The following is a 25,166-nucleotide window of genomic DNA, read 5'->3' as shown; positions in this document are numbered from 1 at the left end:
TCTGTTTTTTATCATTTTCTTATTTCAAAATATCTTCAAGCATTTTACAAGCATAAAACAACACTGAGAAAAGTGCTTTAAGGCTGATTGCTTTTAACAATCCTACAGGCAGAGAAATGCAGACCCAGGAAACTCCATAATTTTTGTCAAGAGCGGAGAAGATGTGGCAGCTCATATTTCACTGCAGTCTAGCAAGTTGAGAGTACACCTCTTCTCTGGCACTCCTGAGAAGTCTATGACAAAGCCAAGAAAGCCTCTGGCTTTTTTTCAGAGCTGCTAGTTTAAGCTGCTTTAAAACCCTCTCCTGTATGTGCATAGTATGTCCATGTGTATAACAGCTACCCTCCAAACCCCCTATAAACAGCTGCATTGAAGGATGCACAGAGGAGGATTTGGGAGAGGCCAGTATGGCAAAGCAGAACTTCTACTATATGACAAGTTTATGTCTTTCCTTTCTACACAGATTCCCAGATTTTAAACTAGCAGGTGCCGTGTGATAATCTGGCCTGATTTTTTACTGAGACGTTCCAGCTCATCAATAGGAATTTTAGAGCTGGAGTAATGATCTAAGCTGGAACTGGAATCCTCCTAAACCATCTGTGTCAGAGGCTGCTGGAGCTGAACATAACACTTAGAGGTCTGATGAATGCATGGACGTGTCATCCCACAATATGGAACCCTGAAGGACCATACGGAGTACTCAGTCATTAGGCAAAAGAAGACATTCTGGCTTAAAACCTCCTTTTTGTTTTTTTGTTTTGTTCTGGTATGTTCCCTCAATCCCAGCTGGAACTGTGATTGCTGGGTGCCCTACAAGGAAAAATCCCCAAACCTGAGTCAAGATACCTAAGGTAAGATTCATTGTACATGTCTATATCTGGGCATGTCACCTAATCTCCCTTCAAAATCAATGAAGAGACATAAGCACTTACATGATGTGACTGATTACAGCATGAAGCTGGTGTCTGAAATATGTCAGCTGAATCACAGCTTTTTTATTTTCCCTGATTATAAAAGGAACATAAGATGAGTCACCTAGATTCAGACATCTGCATTGGAGACTTTTGGTTAGGTGGGTTGAATCCCACTCTCAGATTCTTCTGAGGCTTGTCAGACTAATTTCTGACGAATTTAATATGTGCAGATGAGCAGAATTGTCACCTTCCATGTATTAGAAGCAGAGAGGAACCCATCTCTGAACACAGGAAACTAACATGGACAGTTGTCTTTTGCATTCAGTGAAGAAGATGATTGGCAGGTCAAAGTAAAACATTTGGAAAGCTTATTTTCCCAATGTTCCTGTAACAGAGGGACTACAGCCTGCATATTAACTGTGATGAATGACATGTTGCCATTCACTCATTGACAGAAATAAGAATTACACATGTGTGTTTCCATATAGGATAGACAGAAAACACCTAAAATTCCTATGGAAAAAGAATCCTGATTTCTCTGAGATCTAAAGAAAAAAATAACCAAAACTGCACAAAATGAAACTCCTAAAAAAATAAAGTTAAATTTCTTTTACCATAAATTGATACCTATACAAATTACACATGGCTTGATGCTTCTGTGGAATTCACTAGAACTTTTTTGCACCTATGACAGCACTCTGGTTATTAGAAATGTTTTCCAATATCACAAGCATTTCAGCACCGACTTTGCTGACTTACCTCCCATTTGTTTCCATTCCTGTGTTTTGTCACAAATTTATAGCATCTCTATGACACTAAATTTTTCAGCACTGGGTAATATGAAGTGGCTTTTAGCACATCTATTAATTTTCTGCCATCTTTTTCATTTCCTATATTTTATTTGACATATTAGATTATTTATGAACTGCTTCTTATTGACATTTACTTTAATCTTGTTTATTTCTCTGTTTTACTTTAATTTAGGAAAGAGCTCAGCTGGTCAGGTCTAAAGGTACCTATGCCAAATTCTTATGAACATACATCAAGACAGCTGCCTTTCAGCCACAGAGTAATAGATGCAAGTAAATGGATAACAAATAATCTAGTCAATAGGGTAGATTCTCTTTTTCCTCACATTTATTGAGCAAATAACATGTCAAAACCATAATATCCTGCAGATTTATGGGTTTGGAAATTCAAAAAGTGCTGCTTGACCAATAGTGGCTTGTTAAGTTATTCCTGTTCCTTTGCTCAATAGGCAAGCTCAGTTTTCCCCAGGCCTGCATTTCCCCTCTTGTCCCTGGTGTGCAGGGAGCAAAGCTGCACTTTAATTCGGACAGATGGCTGCAGCACAGGTTGCTGCAGTTCATGCCTTTAGCCCCAGACACGTTCATTCAATAACTGAGGTGGTGCTTTTATATAAACACAGTGTAGCACAGAGGCTTCTGAGGGCAAAGCTGAGGCTGGATTTCAATGATTCCTCAGAGATGCTACTCTGAAAACTATTTTCCGTGTACTTTTCTGGAAATGAAGTGGAGCCTTTGTGAAGAAACAGTGCAACACAGAAGGAAAATAGCTAAAGTAAATCAACCCCTTGTTTTAAAAAAAATCATCAGAGTCAGTTTTTGCACAATTGGAGTAATTCCAGTATGGGTCTTGTTATTGCAGAATGGAATCAATTGCTTCAAAAAGACCCCAAATACCTGTTTTATAAAAAAAAATAAATAAAACTTCTGATTTCTTTGTAAGGATTCAAATACATTAAAATATATAACCCTATTTTTTGTATTAATTGAAAAGAATGATTGAAGGGAGTCTTGGAGCTGCATTGCAAAGATCTGCTTTTAACTTGTAGTCTAAGGGATGGAGTGTGCCATCTTATGAAAAGGCTGATGTTTTCTGTGAGACTTCCAGCTGGGTAACAAAAATAAACAACTGCATATGATACAAGAGTTTTGATGTTCCATGTTTCAGTCCTGTGTCCCACAGACTGTGCTAACAAAGGGACTGGCAGGAGAATTTGAGCAGTTTGGGTTGAGATGACCATGGTATGATATTTGAAAACATGGTATGGTTGTGTGTTTGTAAAAGGAAGAGAAGGAGAGGTGAGATATTGTGCATCTGGTGGATTAATTGTTGTCATTGATGAACTGACAAATGTGTAGGTACTCCAAATAAAAGGTTTGAATACATGCTATTGTTGTTTTACAGCACAAATCAAATAAGAGATATGTTTCATAGCTTTCAGAGGCCAGAACTCTGTAATTCTAAATTCTTATAAACAAATATCTAGCCATTTATTTTCTGGGTTAATTTTTTTAATTTACTTTTTATTTTCCTAAAAAAAGAGGAAGAAGAAATAGTTAAGAGACATTTTTACTCTCTCTTTATTTGCATTCTAAATTCTAGTTTTGACATTTGATTTGTTTCAGTGAGAATGATGATGTGGCCAAAAACAATGATGCTGTCTGCATGGGCATTTTCTTGGTTGTATAACCTCATTGCCTTTCTGTCCATTACCTTCTCTCACAACAAGCAGCACCTGATGCCCTGCTGTAGCCAGCTGTGCCCACTTTGTGCCTGCCTGCTCTGGCCCAGTCCTGGTACCCCATAATACCCTGCCCTCGAGACACAGCTCTTTATTCTGATTGTTAATCCCAGATCACAAATACCAGCCTTGAAACAATAGTTTTCTTCTTTTCTCGTGATGGATGTTCTCATTTTCTATCTGGTGTGCCAGTGCCTGAAAATGCATACCATGTGCTAATCTACACCTGAAAGGCTTTTTGGAGGTAATATCTTTTACAAGATGGAAAGCAGAACTCAGATAACTGCAGCATTTCAACTCTTACAAAGGCTTTAAAAGTAAAAACATTGATCTGATCTGCACTTTTTGTGTTCTCATGCAAGAGTTGCAGCATCTATCATGGTATGTAATTTAAATAGGGAGACTTTATCTCAGGGAAGCCCTATTTATATGACATCAGAATTTGAACTGGAAACCTTCCAAATGATTGGTTCTCTCAAAGCCACCAAATTTAATGGGAAGCCAGTAAGTTTTTTATAATGTATAAAACATCAGCCTTTAAACAAAGAGGATTGCTAATGTAGCTGGCTTTGCCAAAATTTCAGCTGGCCCATATCCAGCTGACTCACCTCTCAGGGCAAACATACCCCAGTAATGATTATATGTGTCAACACTGCAAAATTGTGGACACCTATCTAGGGTAATTAAGATGAGGTTGTTCGCAGCATTATCTACAGCTACTGAAAATTTAGAGGCATGTCATAGGAAATAATGTGTCACTCTGAGCCTGTACAACCTAAAAGGGAAGGTTCTGCACTCATGAACAATTCCATAGCACTGAAGCCTTTATTATCCTCTGAATATGTTCCATGTTGAAGCCCACAGAACCTTCCTGAAATGAGGGCTATAGAAGTGCCATCACCTTTGTGCTTGGATAACTGTCTGCTAATTGGTGAAAGCTTCAATTAGCTTTCTGCCACTTCTGTAATGAAAGCAGAAGCATGGACTTAGATCTAAAGTAAAACTGACTTATAAAATCATTTAATAATATAAAAATTATGCTTAAACTAATTGAATAATATAGACAATGAATAAAATCTGATTAAATATATTTTATTCTGTTACTTTTCCTGTTCCTATGTCAGTCTCATTTAGAATATTTGTTGTATTCTTTTCCATTATTATATGCTATCTAATTTTGAAGTACTTTATGATCTGCAAGAAACTTCAGAGTTGTAAAAAGCTGTTAATTGAATATTTCACCACTTTTATATCAATTTATTTAAAAAATCATATAATTTCTTATTAAATCACTTAGCTAATGACTTTCATTTGTTAACCACTCATCATCACATTAAAGCATCTTCTTGCTGAATAAAGTCAATTTTTTAAGAAGTGTTTCTAACTAGCTTGTAGATAAATAAAAAGATCATGCCAGTTTTCAGAGAATAAACTTAACATAACTGAAACTTAAAACAAAGTTCCTAACATTTCTGTTTAGTTTTTTACCCTAGCATATATTTTTCATTTCTACTACCAAAAGAACTCCAAAAATACAGGTAGGATATTTTCACAAGCCATGCTCGTGTTTTTCTAACAGTGGGGAAAGTGAATCCTCCAAAGCCTCCACTGTGAACAAAACCAAAAAGTGATGGCAAACAGTGCAGCAATTGCACTATTAAATGTTTACTTATTTGACACCAAAGTAGCTTTATGATCTTTGCACCTCATCTGGAGCGCTGAGTGATACCAGAGAGTCTGAAGGGTTGTGGCTATTGGAATTCATTTGGCAAAATGATTTCTGTTTCAAGGTTATCTAAGTTTCCATTAACAGTAACTGAAGCAAATGAGATATGGCAAAGGAAAAGATCAAACTTTCATCCCTACACTAACAGCTAAAATCAGAAACAAAATTAAAATTAGAGTTTCTTGATTTTTTTGCTTTTGTTTTTGTTTTTGTCTGCACTTACTAAAGAGTAGAATCCAAAACCTGAGAGAGGCACGATACTAACCAACACACTGAGCAGCACCTTAAACCAGCACATGCACAGCCAAGGAGGCTAACCAGCAAGAAATACTGAGCAAAATCAGACAGTTGAAAGTTGTCCCCAGTTTCAGATCTCAGAGAGGAAATGCAATAGATTTTTGATACTTTTCCAACTGGTTGCTCCCTGACTGAGAAATCATTCTAGTCTTTTAATCTTGGTTGAGAGAAACATTTGAGCAATTGGAGAGCCAAACCCAGTTTCAGCCTATAAACAAAGCAAAGTCTGTGAGTTTTCACATGCCACCAGCAAGTTCCTCAAGCATTGATGTGAGGGGAAGGGATCATTCCTGATCCTGCTTCAGATGCATTACTGCCCCTTCCAGTCCAGCTGTTGTGCTGTGGTGCAGAAAATTAGCCTAGCTGTTTTCAGCTGTACTATAGCCAGAGAAAGAAAAATATCAAGAGGATGACTACTGCATATCTGCTGGTTAAGATGTGTAAATGGAAGGTGCAGTACTGGGTTTGAGCTCTCCAAGAAGCCTTCGTGCATTTTAGACTGGCTTGCCAGATTTAGACAGACATTTAGAAATACTTTGCAGTGAAACAAAACCAGAGATCTTCCAACTCCTGAACAAATGTCCTACTTCCCAACAAATAGGGTCTGAGTTTTACTTTCAGGGTAGGACAAAGCAAAGCAGGACACACAAGTCAGCTGAGAGCAAAACAAATAGCAGCATCATTCACTGCAGCTTCCTCATCCTCTTCTGAAGCATTTCATGAATGGTAAATGGTTTCAAAGGGACAGATGGCAGTGGGATGTTCTGTCTACCATGTGGGATTGGCCTCTAAGCATGACAGGGCATATAAGGCATTTCCCATTTATAACTGACTCTAGCAGCAGTCAGGTGAATGTTTTTTGGATCATATCTTTTTGCATTGCAACTTAATTACCCTCGAAGAAGCTCAAGTTTAGAAAAGCTCAGCTTTAGCCCAACTCTAGACCTGGTTCTTAAAGGTACACTTGTACCTAGATACAGTGCTCCAATTTTTTTGAAAACTGAACAAGTTTTGGTTGTTAGTGTCTAGACGGATTTTGAGAGAGCTTGTGTATAAATAGAGGACATTTGAATTTAATAGTACTTTAAGTAATACAATCTGCAAAAATTGAGATATTGTGGTCAAACCTATCCATATTAAATATTTCCTCTGCCAACTTGGTGAATATTCGTCCAAGTAAATAGCTTGGAAAAATTAATTGACCCATGAGGAGTTGTCATGTAAAATTTTTATGCTAGATTCAGAGTTAGAAACTAGGAAATAAAGAGTTTGCTGTTTCTTTTTAAGGGCAAATATAATGTATTCATGAGTCAGTGAAGTGCCAGAATAATAAACCAGTTGTCAAAGAAGGAATATTACTTATTTGGATTGGGAAGCTGTGGATTGTTTGTCTTAATCTAAAATTCTTAACAGCACCTGACCGTTAATTGAGGACATGGAACATGTGCAAGTTAAAATGAAATGAAACTGCTCCATATTAAACATTTTAACAAACTTATACTACTGTTGAAAGCAGAGTTGAGTTAATGATTGGGTTTTTGTCAATGAATGAAAAGAAATGAGATCCATTTAGATCAACAAGATATAGATTCGTGTAATCCTATTGCATTTTTGCCTTACTAGGGAGATTAGAAAGGGAAGCTCAGTCTCACTGATATCTTAATAAAAACTTTTGGGAGACCTAATTAAAATGGATACACTATTTAAAAGAAATAAGAATAGGATCAGAATTTGAAAATAATTCATAGTATGTGGACAGTTACTTTCCAGAGCAAGGATGAATAGCCATTTTAGGAAAAAGAGGGAGCCAGCCAACTATTGTGCCTATTGTTCATGCTCCACTTAAGGGGATATCTACTCACAGGTTTTGGCTGGGAAAAAATTCCTTCATAAAAAGAAAAATAAGAATTGAAAAGCCCTCAGAAACCTATAATGAAACCTAAAATTTATTAGATATCTCCCACAGAAAGAAAACCAGATAATACTGGAAAATGAGTCTGGCAGGCTCAGACAAGGTCGTTAAAGAGGTGCCAAAAACCTTTGCTGGATACCCTGATCCCATAGCCCAGAAGTTTTGTTCACAGTTTGGGCCAAACTCTGATTTCCTCCTATTTTATGGGTTGTCAGAACATTGGCAAACATGACAGCTAGGAGCTATTATCCTTTCATTTTTAAAGAAATAGGATATGACAGTTCCTTTTATCACATTGATTATATTTTTCTCCTTTTCTGTAACAAAAGGAAGTGCTTTTACTTTCAGACCTGATGGTGTCAAAATAATCTTGGATATTTTAGTTAAAGAGGAAAAGGTGCTAAGATGAGTGCATATAGCCCTAGGAAAAGTTTTTACAAACTTTGCATATATATGTCCTTCATTAAATATTACAGTAAAAATTCTTTCAAACTATAAATTATACAGACTCACAGACTCTCATAGTGTATGTTACTCAGGTACCTATACCTAATTTTAAAATAATTTGGATCACAGCAAAAAATCATTTTCTAGCACTCATTTAAGTTTTAATAGGGTTTTTATTTAAATAGCTCTGCAAATTCTGTCATTTTATAAGAAGCTAAAATCAAGGCCTGTGAAGGAGATGGAAAATATTGTATTGCTCTGGGATATATGCTGCTTTGGGAGATGATTTGTTCTCTAGTGATATCTTATTCTTGTCTCACTGCACACAGTCAGCTACTGCACTTCTTCCCCTGAGGATGCCAGAGTTACTCACTCACATCCATCCAATGTCCTCTGTGCTCTGGTACTGATCACAACAATAATTAATGGCAGCTACTTCACTGAAGTGTTCATGTTGCCATGATCAGCCTATTCAGGTATTCATCAGAAACTTATCTGACCAGACCTAGCTAAAAAGGATCTGTAAATTGAAGGCTTGTAATTGCTGTTAGCTATAGAAACTAACTCCCTGACAGATGCTATCAGACAGCAGAATAATCAGCTTCAAACAGAAATCTCTTGAAACTATTAAAATTTTTCTGGTTTATGCTTTGAATAAGGGAAATATATTAACCTATCTTAATAAGTAATATTTACTCCTTATAAACATCATGTTCCTGTGTCCACAAAGCAAAAAGAAAAGAATCTGGTCCCTAGTACCATTCAGGAAAATACCTAGTTACAGCATGATTGTATATTTAAGTAAAACATTATTCTTTGTGCAAAAATTTGGAAAGCTCTGTTCTCCAGGTTACAACATTTAATACTTAGAATTCTTACTCTATTGCTCCCACTTGCTGTCCACTGTCTGCTGCTGGCACTCGGGAGGTGTCACAAGATCTAGAGATGCACTTTGACAGAGATGCTTCCAGTATTATCATTGGATTTCAGTTTATTTATTCCTTTGAAAAATTTACTAATTTCAGCTTTCACTAGTGAATAGACACAGATAATCTCTTTAGAGTCTACTAAATCAGTGCTGCCACTGGACATAGGCAGCTCATAAATTATTAAAAGTGTCTGAGGGAGCTGGGGGGTATTTGGTCTGTAGAGAAGGAGGCTCTGGGAGAACTTATCACTCTCTGCAAGGACCTCAAAAGTCCAGGTGGGGGTTGGGAACTTCTGTTAAATACCAAGAGGAATTGACCTCAATTTGCACCATGGGATGTTTAGATTAGATATTAAGAGAAATTTCTTTACCAGAAGGGTGATCAGGCATTGGAATATACTGCCCAGGGCGATGGTTGAGTCACCATCCCTGGAGGTATTTAAAATATGTGTAGATGTGGCCCCTGGAGACATGGTTTAGTAGAAGATTTGGCTGTTAATCACTATATAAATGTCACCTGGAGGTTACTTTATTTCTCTGAAAAGGACTTTTAAAAGAATTTTTTCAAAAACATTTTAAAAGCCTGGGAAAAAACCTTCAAAACCTCCCCACCTTATCTATTTATAGCATTTAATTTACTCTTTTAAACATGGTTTAACAGGCAAGGCACAATTTGCTGCCAAAATGTACACTAATTTGTGCTATTAAAGCAAAGAACATTTGAGCCCTACATTCACCTTGCTTCTGGCCAGCCATAACCTCCACCCCTTTCCTACATCTTTGTGCTCTCTTTTCTGGTTCCTCAGAGCACATATTTCACTATGGGAATGTTTGCCTGGGTAGCACTGCTGACTGCAATGGTTGGGGAAAAGCTGGAAGGACAAAGGGGAGAAAGTAATATACAGCTTGCTGAACCAAAAAAAGAATGGTCTGGTGTCAGAGAAAGTTATAATGGTTCCATCACCAGATCTAACTCTCCTGCTTTGACTAATTTCTGATTTTTGGTTTTACCTCTAAAGTTTCCCCCCCACCCATTATTATTTTTGTAAAATTTAGAATAGCAGTTCTTCAGATGATTATCTTCCTTCTATTTTCAAACTCTTGCAAAAAAAATTTAAGCAAAATCTTTTCAACCAATGCACTAAATTGTCTCTACTGCCAATAGTAACTTACATAAATAAACTGTAGAATATTTTCTTCATTGGGCATCATTGTGGGAGTAATTGTGCTAGAATACAGTTTTTATATAATCTGACCTCTGCACTTAAGAAGTTCAGTTGTCATTGCAAGCTGCAGGTGATTATATATAGTGAATTGGAATCAATAAAACATAAGTCCTCTGATATGTTCTATCCTTTTAATTATTTCCCTCAACAAAGTCAATTTTGTATAAAAGAAGCAGAATATCTTAACTACTTATGTCTCCAGGGGTTTTTTTTGTTGCTTAGATTACAAAAGTATCAATAGGTAGAAGAGTAATTTTGCATTTTGTACTACTCTTTGTTCTTTATTCTGTCTAAGATATTATGGACATTTTATACAGGCAATACCACTCCTGCTACTCACTTTCAAGGATAAAATTATTTCAGCTTGAACTTTATGCAAACTGAGATGCATGAACCAGGAGATTACATTCAAGGTTAAAAATGTAAGTATGGAATTCATAATTATCTCCAGAGATATAATTACTTGATGAGGAGAGGTGTTTTAATTGTGTCCTAGATAAGGATTGCATATAACTCCTGTGTTCAAAGCTGCAGATAGAACAATGAAATTGTATAAACTAAAGAAAAGGAACTACCCAGTCCCCTGAAAATTTCAGAAATTCTTTTCATATACATAGAACATAATTCTCTTTCACTACCTTTGGCTTAAAAATAATTCTGAGAAAATGCCCTGAGCCACCCAACATTTAATTTTCATTTTTATGTTTCCAAACTAAACAACTCTTTCATGGTAACACATTGCAATGAGTCCTCACACAACTAGAATTCAAGATAGGAAATTTTGTTAAATGAAAAATATAATTTGCTTTAATGCTTTTCCTATTTTAAACCCTGTCTGTATCCATGTATTTCTCCTTTCTCAATATGTTCTGTTTCAGGTGGATATCCAGGGAAGCTCTCTCTAGAATGAAAGGGAGAATTCAGTTTATATATATATATATATTTTTTTTTTAATTTTCTTTTTTTTTTAAATGAATTTTCTAACCTTAAACTATGAAAACTATACTTTTGAAAAGCTCATACACTCTGGAAACAATAAATGTGCTCTTGTGTTTGCAAAGAGTGTTAAAAGTAAAAAATAGTCAGTCTTGTGAAAATTTCCTCTCTCTCTGTTTCAACCAGAGAGACAACACAAAACATAATAATTTGACAACAGTATTTTCAATTGTTTTCAGTCTTTTTACAGAATACTAGTGAAATGCTCAACCAAACAAAAACAGCAAGTAAAGGGAGGACTGCAGAAAATGTATAGAAAAATTAATGGCATGTCTAACTTAGTTTTTCTCTATCCTGCTTTTATCTGCCTTTTTTCTAGATTCAAACTACATTGATTGTAAAGCCTTTCATACCTATTTCCTTAGACAAACCATTTCATTAGTCAGCATAGCCAATTATGTCTGTGAGCTCCAGTGAGATGAATGGGGGTGGTACCAAGCAATAGGACAAGGGGCAATGGGCAGAAAATGATGCACTGAAAGTTCCACCTGAACTGGAACAGATTGCCCAGGGAGGTTCTGGACTCTCCCTCACATTCAAGAACCATCTGGACACAATCCTGTGCAATGTTGAGTTGGAGGTTGGACCAGCTGACCCACTGTGGCTCCTCCCAGCCTGGAATCCAAAATTTTCATGAATTAATGATTGAATGATTGAAAATAAAGGATTCTTATTCCTACACATCATTACCCATTTTTCTACCACACATAAAAATAAATAAATAAATTCATCAAAATGCCATGGTGCACCAATTAATTCCATTATTTAGCTGTATATTTATTAGTTTTACATTTTTTCCTTTCAAATTAGTTTCTCTTTATTATTTTCATTTGGAAAAGATAGAATAGAAAATTTTTGTTCTGTTTTCCTGGAACAATATTTAGTAGCTTATTACAGTTTTTGCAGTCTCAGTCTTTCCAAAACTCTTAACATTTTATGCAACAATAAAGAATCTGTAGCTTCAGTTTCAACTGAGAAATTACAATGAAAAACTATTTTCTCTAACTTTGTTTTACTGTGTTGCCTTTAACACTATTTCTTGGTTTGTTACTATTTTATAATTCTTGAAAATATAAATGTATGCACCTATGGTTACCCTTGCTTTGTCTGTAATGCTGAATAGGAAGGGTTCAGGTGTTGATTTCTGCCCTCAACACCAAGCGGAATGTGTGAGATGATATCTGAGAGCCTTCCAAACTTGTCACATCCATTGTGTATTCATCCTGTAGTGAAATAGGTAGAGGGGTTCACAAGACCATGGAAGAGAGAGCTAAAAATTAAATAGTGCATATAACTATGGGTTCCACAAGCCAGCTCAATTCCAGGACCTGTTATTTATCTTTACAGCCATTGCCACATACTTATGGAATGGAGAGCTTGCAGTGTGTATGTGAGAGCCTACAGGCTGAGATGCATGCTGAATGTCAATCTGAGGTGAGAGCACTTGAAAAAGAGATGGGAAGTAAATGAAGGTTTTTCTTTTAAAGTGATTTCCAGCAGAGATCTTTATAGCTAATCCACTACTTCCCACAATAAATACCTAACTAAGATAACTGGGAACTTAGAAGGTGTACTACTATACCACAAGATGGATGATAAATATATTATCCAAATAATTAGTAAAAACAATTGTGTAATGAAATCAAACCAACAATTTATATGACTAAAAATGTGGGTTGGCTCAAGGGGATGGATGAAATCCTGCTATTTTAAGGAATTTTTCACAGTAGTTAAATCATTATGTACTTGGAAATAGTGGATCTGAATACCAGAGTAATACTCTATGCATATTGTGTGTTAATGTGTATGTGATAGGAATATGGGAAGAGTGTGAAGGGTTTTTTTCTGTACAAGGTTTTAAATAGATTCTTTGTAAAACCTTCAAAGCTCAAGATAGAAAGACTAGTAACATGTAAGAGTAACCCTTAGGAAATTATTCATTAAAGGGCTTTTCTGTCCTGGGTGTTTATGATAATGAAAACACAACAGTCACAATTAATCGTGGAGACTACAACTGAGATGTCACCACTGGATATATAGAAACAAACAAAGAAAAGAAAAGCAAGCTTGAAGTTAATCAAGAGAGGACAGAAAAATAAATGAAGTGTGAGACATATTTAAGTATCAGAAACATTTTCCATAGTGTGGATTTGCTAAGAAAACTTAATCATTACTGGGGCTACACCCCAGGCATACACTTGAGACTAAATAATGAGCACATTTAGTCAATGAAACAAGTGAAAATAAGGTTTCCTCAAGGGAAGAGACAGGAAATCTATTTCTTCCCAGCAAAATGATAAATAACCTACCATTAATGTCCCAATGGAAAATGCTACAGAAAGGTCATAATGTAATAGCTTATTCCTGGTTTTCCAATGAATGGGAAAAGAAAAATTATAACTATGTAGATAGATAGATATAGATATAGATATAGATATAGATATAGATATAGATATAGATATAGATATAGATATAGATATAGATAGATATAGATGATATAGATATAGATATAGATAGATGATATAGATAGATATAGATGATATAGATATAGATAGATATAAAAAACTTGGAACAAAACAAGCTAAAAAAATAGAAAACCCAAGAGGAAAAAGAAAAGCTGTGTATACAAGATTTTATAATAATCTCTTGCCATAAAAGCATAGTATCTCAGTGAAATTGTTGGCACTGCCACTCTGCCCTCTGTAAAGTACAATTGCTTCTTATTTCAAAAAGAAATGGTTATTACTTCAATAAAACTAGCCTGAAAATTAGAAGTCTTTCCTGTACTTTAAAGCAAGTTTGATTACAGAATAGCCTTCCCAAAGAAGCAATGAGTAGAGCCAGCTTCATTGGTTTCCAAAGGTTTGCAATAAATTTTCTGAACAGGACTGGTTCCAGGGTTCCTCAGCCTCTCATTTGAAGAAGTTTTTGCACCAATGGTGGGGCAATCATTTTGCTGTAACGATTGTTCCTATGAACTAAATGCCCTGACAGAAGCTTTAAAATACAGTCCCCTGTACAAAGAGGAAAAATAGAAAAGGCAGAAATCCTTGAGCTTAGTTTTACAAAAATGCAGGTGGAGCACATAGTCACGAGAGAACTCACATTTTCAGATTTGAAAAGGAGAAGGAAGACATCATTACTGGGGGGGAAAAGACAGTACAAAGAGTTCAATTTTCAGAGAAGTGTGGCAGTAATTATAGCAGCCAGAATACAGTGAAGCTGACCTCATAGACAATGCCCTTGCTAGCACTGCTAATTATATCACTTGCAATGGTGTTACAGGAACTATGATAATTCACTCAGCGTGATGCATTCAAGAGAATTTTTTCTAACTTTACATTGTACCAGCTTTAACCTGAGGAAAAGGGACATCTTGCAGTTTAAGTGAACTGCCCAGTGAAATAGGAATGGCTAATTTCTCTATAATTACCAAGAAAAATCTCAGGTAAAAGGTTTTGTTATTTTAACTTTGGCAGACATAGGTCTAGACATGTGGTTTCTACAAAGCAATTTTTCCATCCCAGTACCCAACTCTTGTACTCTTGTAGGCACTTAACAGCATACTTTCACAAGAGATGTTGGTTATTGCCTTGGTGCATAAAGAAAATTAGCCATTTAGCTAGGAACAAGCAAGAAAAAAAAAGTTTATTAAAATTAATTTCCACAATACACTTGGACATCCATGAATCAATGCACTTTTGAAGAATGCTGCTCTCACATCAAATGCTTGACCAAGACTAATTGTTATTCTCTCTTTCCTACACATAGGTTTTGTTATGAAAAAGCGTATGTCCTATTAAATGAGATGCAGAGAGACTGAAGCCTCTGAGGAGCTCTTGAGGACCTTATGCTGATAATATAGATGCTAAAATCTTCATCCCACCATCTGTCCAAAGATTAAAGTGCCTGAAAACTCCAAGAGGCAAGCATAGGAAGACTGTTTACAAGTTTAGGTACTATATTCTTAGTATTTAATTTCCTCCCAACCAACTAGACCAACTAGTCTACAATGAAGCTGATAGAAGGAGAGGCAGATCCTTAACTTAACTACTTACATTCTCCAGTATTTATATTAGTTTAAACTGACATAGGAAGTGAACCTGAATGAACAGCAGTGTTTAACATTACATTACCTTTAACAGAGGGCCAGTGTATGCCACTCCAGTCCTACCTTGCTCCTTTTTGTAAGCTCAGCTTACTGCTGAAGCCCACAGCTTGCCCTGAATTATGCAGACCATCAGCTCCTTGAAACTGGACTTTAAAATAGATGACCTAAACTATCTCCTGGAAATTAAAAGCAGCAGACTGGGATAGTGGGAGGACTATCAAAATCTGACAGTCATATAACCTTATCCTAAAACACCAGACTGAAAACTCCATGGCTTTAGGAACTATTTTTAACCATGTCTGTATGTGTAAAGCCTCACAGACTGCTTGTAGCAATTCACCTGAGACAAATTTAGAATCATAGAACAGCTTGGGTAGGAAGGGAGACCCTAAAGATCATCTAATTCCGACCACCCCACAACAGGCAGAGATAGTATCCACTATATCAGGTTGCCCAGGGCCTCACCCAGTCTGGCCTTAGGGATATTTCAGGGATGGGGCATCCACAACTTCTATGGGAAACTGGTTCTAGTGCCTCACCAGCCTCTGAGTAAAGAATTTCCTTTGAACTTCTAGTGTAAATGTCCCCTCTTTTAGTTTAAAACCATTTTCCTTTGTCCTGTCAATATCTGCCCATGTCAAAAGTCACTCTCCCTCCCTTTTATAAGCTCCTTTTAGTAACTGGAAGGCTGCTAACATTTTCCTTGGAATCTTCTCCAGGCTGAAAACCACAAACTCTCTAAGCCTTTCTTCATAGGAGAGGTGCTGAAAAAAACTAAGAGGTCAGAAAAGAAAAGGTGAGGCGGATTTTTTTGCTCACTGAAAAGCTCAGGAGGTGGTGGGTTGGACTCCAGCAGTCCCTCAGCCCCCTCCTTGCCAACCCCACAGCTGATCTCACAGGCAGACCAGAAAGCACCTGGTCTGCAGCCAGTAGTATAACTCATAGTTTGTGGGCAACATACTCTACAGAGCATTTCTGAAAATGTTATGACTTGATCTCTTCAGTTGCTTTGGCTCCAAGTATCTCATTACCCAGGTCAGAGCTTTGATGAAGGATCAACCTAAATGTGGCAGGATGATGACATTGCCCTTTTTATAGGCAAGTAGAAGAGAGTTTCTAGTAGGCTGAATTGAATATACTAAAGTTTTTTTTTCCCAGCGTAACATGACAGAATAATGTAAAAAAAGCTGAAGAGCAAAGTTTTAGATTATGCTGATAACATTTTTTTTATTTTCCTAATGAACTTTTCATGCTGTACTGCATAGCAAGAAACAACATATGTTCTGTGAGCTCCAACTGTTCTCCACCTACCTTCTTTCCCACAACAAAATCTAAGTAGGTAAAATGTAGAGCTATTTCACTTATACATATCACATATTTTGGAAATTAACCTAATCTTAGACCCAAAGTGTGGTGTTGAAGCTTTTGTTGAATTCTGGAACTTTTAGTGAATGACTTCTTTCTGAGGTTATCTGCTGCATACATCTTGTTCCACTTTACTCATAAAAGAGCAGAATGTTCTAAGTGTAATTTGAGCACCAAAACATTTTGTATTTCTGTCGTAAATAAAGGTCTCCTAATGATATCAAACAGTAGAGATATATCAGAGATTGTTCCAACAACAGTTGCTTTACTAGAAGCTTTGCCAAATAGGTTTCACTGAGGAAGATAGCTTTATTCTGTTGACAGAAAACTGGGTCTTCTCTAATGTTGAATGGTGCAAAAGAAAAATAGAGTTAGTGCTTTGGGACTTGACTGGACCTCTCAAATTATTTATAAACTGTGCATATAACTGTGTCTGCACAGTTGGATAAAATTCTCATGTAGAGAGTAGATTTGCATTCTCCTGCTCAGACATGACTAGAACAGATTTTTCAGAATCCATCTTGGTTTCAATCATGTTGTGATTATTACTTTCAGTCAGTGGAAACTTCCAGGACAAAAAGTCTTGATAAAACAATCACTGAAAATTTATCAAAATCTGAAGTTTTCCTTATCGGGGAAAAAAATAAAATAAAAAAAAAATTATAAAAATGTCATCAAGTGTACATTAAGCATAAAAATTAAGCTTGAAAATTAGAAACTCTTTAGAGATAATAATTTTCACAGATGGGAAATCTGTCCTGCAGACATTCAACCAGGCATTTATGTGGAGAGAAAGACAAGCTTTCCTCCTGGTTAAGGAGATTCTTGAGAATCTCTGAACTGTATTGCAATTCTCGTTTTGCAATGATGCAGTCACTGAAACACAGTTTTTCCAAGGAAATTATAAACATGAAGAATCTCTTTAGAAGAAAAATGTATCTCTTGATACTTCATGCATCCTCTCAAATTCTTTCAAGTTTGTTGCATGTGTTTGCTTTCTAAGATGCATAAAAATAAATTGAAATATTTGTCTATTATTTTAGAACCATGGAGCAGTTTTTCTCAACTACCTCAGCTCTACGTGCATGTCATGCATTACCTGTCTCTGCCTGTAACTGCATTATTCACCACAACTTTTAAATTCTTTTATCACATCTTACAGTAATGGTCTGAATAATTTTTCCTTTTATTTCTCTAGTTCTACTTTGACTGTTAAGACATGTTTATGGTGTTTGCTTGAGTTACTTTTGTAATTTTTTGTCTACAGTTTTGAATGCACCTTTTTATGTTATGAAATGAAATGGATTTATCATTAGAAAATATGTATGATGCTTATGTTATCATTAATTATAGTCTCACGTTGAAAAAGGCTTTTGTATATAAGTTGGTAGCAAAGGTTGGTATTGAAAAAACTCTTGCTATTCAAACTGAAGTCCATAAAAGACAATTTCTAAACTCTTGTTATACTTCAGGTTTATTCAAAAATATTAACATGAAATGTGCAAAACTGACAAACTTACATGCCTTGTCTTCCAAACAGAAAGTTCTTTGATGCCTACTTAATAGACAGTCAAATTTAAAAGTCAGGAAAATATAAATATCTGTTCATCTTTCCTTGGATTTTATCAGTATGGCACAAATGTATTTCAATTAAGGGAGTATATTCATGTGAGTAAGCATATGTAAGATACTATACTGCTAAAAATACTTGATGATGGGCATTTAGGCTTCTCTGTAATATAATGAATACATCTTGTCATTATGAAGTGCTCAGTGGATATCTTTGTGCATTATAATTATAGCTCTATGTTCCCATTGGACAGCTCATATAGAAATGATTCCTGGTTAGAAATGGCTGCTATATTAAAGTGAAATGCAGGCACACTTCAGAAATAGCAAGACTTCTAGGAGGTAAAGGTGAAGTTACAGCCGTGATATGTTTTTAAATTCTTTGGTCACTTTCTATGTAATTGTGTTGTTATGACACTGGTTTGCAGCAGCCTGTTTGTGGTTGGGAAATGTGAGGAAGTTTCCTGCTCATGTTAGCAATTGCTCCTCTGCAAAATAGATGGTAATAGCCAATCACAACAATAGATTTTTCTCTACAGTTTTATATCAAAGCCATTTCTTTTTAATTACTTTTATTCTTGTTCTTCATTGAAAGTAATTGTGAAACATCAGGCCAGTTACAGTATAAACCAAAGAGACATTAATCTACTATGTCTATTTTATTGTCTTACTCTTATCATTTTTCCCTAACTATTTTTAGACAGATTTTAAGTGAACAGTAGTCACTAAGGATCTCATCCAGTATTTGGGGGTGTCAAGGAGAAGAATTCCGTGTGATTTAGAAAAACACCTTTCTAGTAGAAGTCATTCATTTATTAATGTCAGTAATAATTACTGGGATATTTTGAAGAGATCTATACACTTGAAAATTTTAGGAAGATGCCTCTTACATTACAAAGGCTACCTCCTTTATGCTGAAACTGCTGATTTATTGAGGTTAGATGTCTCCTTTGATGCAACACTTGCACATTCGTCATTTCTGTGTAGGACAAATGAACTTTCTGTACTTGTCAATATACAAACAGCTTTTCTGTCTGTCAAATAATGTCCCACTGCTTCTGGCAATATGTACTTTCAGCATTATGGAACCATATAAGAAAATTTGATGGTCAAATCTGTTAAATTCTATTGAAGCTGTCATTGTCATTGTTTTAGTCCCCTTCCCCTTCCTCCTCCTCTTCTTGTTCTGACAAAACAGAAGTACTCAATATCCTCAGTCAGTGCTGTTTTATTTCATACTAGAGGTAAACCTGTTTCTCCTTTGGTACTAAATCTATATGAAAATCTCCACAATTTCAGAGTTTGATTTTTAATAATGGAATCTGCTTGGCTAAAAATAGTAAACAGGCTCTCCATCTAATATATGAGAAAGGTTAAATATCTAGTGTTGCCTACATTTGAAAAAACTCCAAAAAGCAGGAACAATCCCACAGTGTGTTGAATGAGCATCCCCCTACATTAGGCAGCTGAGATGTGTGAAGACAGTAAGACATTTGAAATCTCACAGCTCTCTGTGGTTCTCAGTGTTTTGAGCAGGGAGTCATTTCACTGGAGACATGTGCCTTGAGTCTCTTCCCCAAGGTAGGTGTTTGTGCCCTCTGCTTTTCCTCCTCAAATTCAGCTATTTTTGTCTTCCTAAGTATATCTGAAAAAAGAGAAACTAGTCAGGTTAAGAGCAATATTCAAGGACAGAAGAGGTTCAGTTTCATTTTTGCCCAGATCTGGCTTTGAATCTCTTGGCAAATAGAGTGGAAACAAGTTTTTTAAAGTTTGGTTGAAAAGTTGGAAATACATTTCTTTTCAAATTGGTGCTAGATCTTTGGGCAGTATTTACATGCTGAAGATCTTTCAAAAGCTCTTTACAAAGCTTTCTGCTGCTATAATTCAACATTAATCTTAATGACATTTCATTTCCTACCTTGTTTAATGTTAATAAAAAGCCACAACACATTATGTTCTCAATTCACTGGAATGAATAACCTGTAATATACATTTATGTCTCCTACTGATCCATATGGTTTGTACCCTAAAACAATTATAAGCCTGATAATGCTAGATGTAACAAAAAACCATATTTTTAGCGTTCATCTATTTTAATACCTTTACAACTTTTCCTTTAATTTCCTTTAGACTTGTTGAGTCGCATTTTTTCCTTATGAAGGTGAGTGGCTTCTCAAATGGCACACTTCTCTGTACTTTTCTGAATATTTATCTGGCTTAATTTTAGAAATATTAAACCTGTAGGCATTTCCATGTACCTACCTATTAATTCCAATAAAACAGGACATGATTTCTTAAAATTATTAGGATGTTAATTCATCCTAGTATAGTAGTCCTCTCTAGAGTCTCCATTTAATAAGAAAATCTATCACATCTATTAATAAAAGATTCTGGAATTAAAGTAAACCGTCCTGATGTCCAAAGCCCTAGATGGCATAGGCAATTTTCAGAAAAGAGGAAAACAAAGAGGGTAGGATTTTTATGGCAGGATCTTAAAAGGTTAATTAATCATACAGAAATCATTATAATCTTAGTGAAGCTGCCTTATGGCCTCCTCTGTGTTCTCAATACTATAAACAAACAGATCCTATTTAGCAACCTTTAAGAACTTTTTCCTTTTGTAAGCCTTCAAAGTAAAGGCACTTGAAAAATGAAGTAATGACTGCCATTCTAACTGGCATGACTGGGTCATTCTAACCTATTACCTTCCTGTTGGGAAGATGTCTTTAATGGTCTACACCTAAAGTAGCAATCCCTATCTCTTTTTACAGTCAGTGGGGAGAAGCAGGTGCTTCTAAGCAACAATTCTTCTCATCCTGAGGTAGACATCTGAGGTTAGCAAGGTCAATCATATACTGTTAGGGTTTATTTCTTTCCACTGACAGTAAAGAGATCTAATGTTACCTCTTTCAGAGGTTAATGTAGATGCTGTGGAATAGTTCAAAGAGCTTCTGTCTGATTTGCTGCTTTATCTTTCTATTTCCACTGCAGTTTATACACTGATAAAATCTCATTAGTTGTTTGTTGTTCTGTCACTTCTGTTCACCTACAGCTTCACACTAACATACTGCCAGAATTTAATTCTGCAGGATTTTCTATTCTTAAAGCTATGATTCCTGGAATTTAAGGAATTTTACCTCCAGTTAAAAGGATTCTTGTCAAACGCAAAATTGATGGGCTAAATTTTAGGACTCAACATTAAATGAAGTACCAATAAAACCCATTTAATTAAATTGTCTCACCTTTATGTTCATTTAACTGTAGTTCTGCATTGTAACTGAGATTTGATTAACATAGTAAGAGTGGTAGTTTCTGTGACTGATAGTTAAACTGAATGATTTATTTGAAGTTTATGACATGGTGAGATGCTAAACTAATTAATAGCAATTATTTTATCTTTTAGAAGACCTTTCTAAAATGAGGCTTACAATGAACTCTCTAAACAATTTATCATTATTCTGTGGCTCAAATTAGCCCAAGATTATACTAATTATAATGCCACTCCACTTACACTCAAGCATCATAAAGAAATGGATGTTTGTCAATTTTGTCTATGTCTCCCTAAGACTGACTTTAGAATTTATAAAAGGGATGGTTACAACTTTGGCTTCAGCAACGTACACTGGTGAAGCAGTAATTTTTAAATTTTTTTTTTTTATTTCATTAAAACTGCTTAATTTTGAAGAAAGAAGGCAATTCAGTATTTTTACCAGAAATAAAAGCACATGCAGACATTAGCTGTCAGTTCAGAAATGTCATTCAAACAGCTAAAAGCTTTGCAAATTCCAGTTCCATAACATATATTCCACAGTCACCTCATTCTGAAACAATCACATTAATCTCAGCCATAACTACATATCACTGAAGTGTCATTTAAGATAATGGTCCAGGCACCCTTTTTAGTCAATAAGAGAATGAGAGATCTCTAGACAGCTACTAATCTTTAGATACCATACTTAAAATAGGATGCATTGCCCCTCTTAGAAGTCTACCCACTGCATGCAAAGGAAACTCTTGATAAACACCTAAACCTCTGTGAGATGGAAGGAGTGTTTTGGTTCTGAGGATGCACATATGCAACCAACAGCATCTGAGGCAAGGTTAAGTATATGAGATGGAAGGTTCAATATTAACTTGCACAATCTGCAGCCTTTTAAAGTGGTACTCTAAAGACTGGTGCAGATATTATCTAAAGTTGTATTTGACCATGTGGCCTTATAGTCTGTAAAGAGGAACATTTCCTTTTTTTTAAAATTTTTCCTACAACATGATTAGTCCCAAAAGAGACAGTAGAGTGAGTTTTCTCTGGAGGCAACTATCTTTTGTCAATGAGAGATCCAAAATATAGGCAGATGTGGGCAATTACACAGACAATGAATACAGTTGGGTGAAACCTTAAGGTTTTTAATATATATAATAAAGGTAATTACTGTGACTGTAGACAGTGCTGTTTGAGACAGAACTTGGCTAAGATGATCTGTCTTAAACATAACCTTAAGTCCAGATATTCAGAGAATTAAGTGCTCAAAATACAAGCAGATATGGTGCTTAGGGACATGGATTATTGGTGGACCCAGCAGTGATAGGTAAACCATTGATCTGAGAGGCCTTTTCCAGCCCTAATGATTCCAAGATTCCAATGTGCTTCACAGAACAATTGATTATTGTGAATAATGGGCTACAAAAAACTAATTTCCCTTACCACTTACACATGAAATAAGTGTATTTGCACTCTATGGTGTAGGAAAACATCTGGGTTCTATGTTTGTTTAAGTATTAGGTTTCTGGCACGTATTAATATGAAAAAGGTAGAAATAGCCTTTGTATTGGACCATAAACTGTAGGCTGAAGTAAGCTTTGGGACTTGCCTTGATTTAAGAAAATTCCAGTGTGCTTGAGAAATGTAGTTATTTATTACAGTTTTCTGTCTGGAGCATTAGGTGATATGTTGCACTTATAGGAGCCAGTCCATTGAACAAAGAAGAGAGTGAGATTTTTGAGCTCAGTCTTTATATTTTGCAGAAGGCAGGAATGTCAGGTCTTACATTTCTCAGGTTCTTACCTTATGGTGAACACACTTTTTAGGGTTCTGTCCCAGTCCCAATTTTGTAAAGAGTAATGATTCACAGACACAGACAAGCTACAAAGTAGTTAACAAGAAGGTTTTGAAATAAGAGAATAGATGCTAAGTTGTATTCAGTGAAGTTAGAAAAAAATGTATATAGAACACTCTTCTCAGTTAAATTATTTTCAATTCTAAAAGAATGTGTCTTCCTGAGATATGTGTCGGTGTTAGTAGGAATAGATTAACTTACTGATTTTAAAATTCTAAGAATATATTAATTTATGGGCGATAATATCACATTCCCAGTCACTAAGTTCTGCCAAATAAAACAAAGACAACATGTCAGTGTTGTCTTGTAGAGATTAGAAAATTGTGCTATATAATTAGCATTTTAATAACTAGTTAACCCAACATTCATTCCTTTAATAAATATAAACTGATAGAACTAAGTGGGTGGAATCTATTGTACCTAATCTAAACACACAATTTATAGCAAACTTTTAGGGGCCTCTTAGGTCATTCACAATAAAACAAAATTTTTCAATTATCAGGAGGGATGAGTATGTCTAGTGCAGATATAAATGCTGGCAAACACATCTGCCTCTGGAGACCTTAGAGTCTGATCTGCTGACTATGAATATAAAAGTTGTGAATCCTCTATAAAGACTCTGAACTTTAAAAGTGCTTTGGTTGTGAGAAGAAGGGACAGATGCTACATATAGGGTATACTTACATTTACTCCTTACCAAAGAGAGAGCAAGAAGGATAAATGATAACTGCCCTAAAATATTTTAATGGCTGTTGGAATTCAAGGAGTGTTGTGGCACAATTTCCTCCTTGATCTGTTTCCTCAGTGATGTTCAGGTGCTCAGGAAGGTAGTTCATTACTCAAGGAAGCATCCTTTTAATCATTAGTCCATAGTGATTACATTTCTAGAAATGCAGTATAGAAATATGTGAAATACCTCTCTGGAGTAAGTTTAAACTGGCAAATTCCTGTGAAAGACTCATATACAATAATTACTGCTGCTATCAGTTAATATTACATGTAGAATTTAATAATATTTAGAAATGAGGGAAATTGGTCAAAGAGCATTTAAAAAATCAATATTTTTTATTGATTTTAGTTTTTTCCACTGTGGAGAACCATTAAATACCTATCATGAAGAAAAGATTTAAGAATTTGATTCACATTGTACTGAATCGGTTTGGATGCCTGAAAGTTTAACATTTTGTCACTGATGAAAACTTCCCAGACTTTTTAGATGATTCTGAAATACTAAAATCACTCTCTCTGCAAAAAAATGTTATCAACATAATGAAGGCACTCAATACAAAGAAGGGGTTTGAGTCATTGGTGGTTTTCAAATCTGGTTTTCAGGCACAATTTCAAAGACAGCTTGAAAGACAACAATTACTGTATCCTTGGATAATACTATTTAAGTGATTCATTTCCCCCCCCCCTATTTAAATGAAACCAAATTTATCTTTAAATCAGTTAACCTAAACACTACAGTAGAACTTTACAAATTCCATAGAACTCACTTTTAAACAAAGTGATCTTGATTACACAGAATAAAAATCATTAAATTACAAATAGTGTAGCACAATAACCTTTGGGATGCTTTATGTTGCATTCTAAAAGCAGTAGGTGGAAAAATGAGATAGGAATTCCAAAAGAATTTGAGTAAGAAAGGAGAAAACTTTCATGTCTCATTCTATGAGAAGCTATTGAAATTTAATGCATTACAACCACAACCACAGTAAAACTGCAGCAGAATGTATTCTATTTGTGCTTCCTTTTCAATTAACTCCCTGTGGACTTGCTGAAATCAGTCTCTTTAACTCTTTCTATCTTCTGCATGAAAGTCACCATTGCAAAGCTTTTCTGCTTCTTTAGAGTTTGTCACTTCTAATAGAATAATAAGCAAATTCCAACTAGTAGGTTTTTTGATGTAACTGCCTCTTCTTTGTATTTTTCATTATTATGATTTCATTGAAAACATTGGTGGTCTTGAAAGTGTTCCACTTTTTTCAGTAGAGATCTTTCCCAGATTCACTT

Source organism: Oenanthe melanoleuca, chromosome 1A (assembly GCF_029582105.1).
Source record: "Oenanthe melanoleuca isolate GR-GAL-2019-014 chromosome 1A, OMel1.0, whole genome shotgun sequence".
Lineage (NCBI taxonomy): Eukaryota > Metazoa > Chordata > Aves > Passeriformes > Muscicapidae > Oenanthe > Oenanthe melanoleuca.
Note: the sequence above shows the minus strand (reverse complement) of the source record.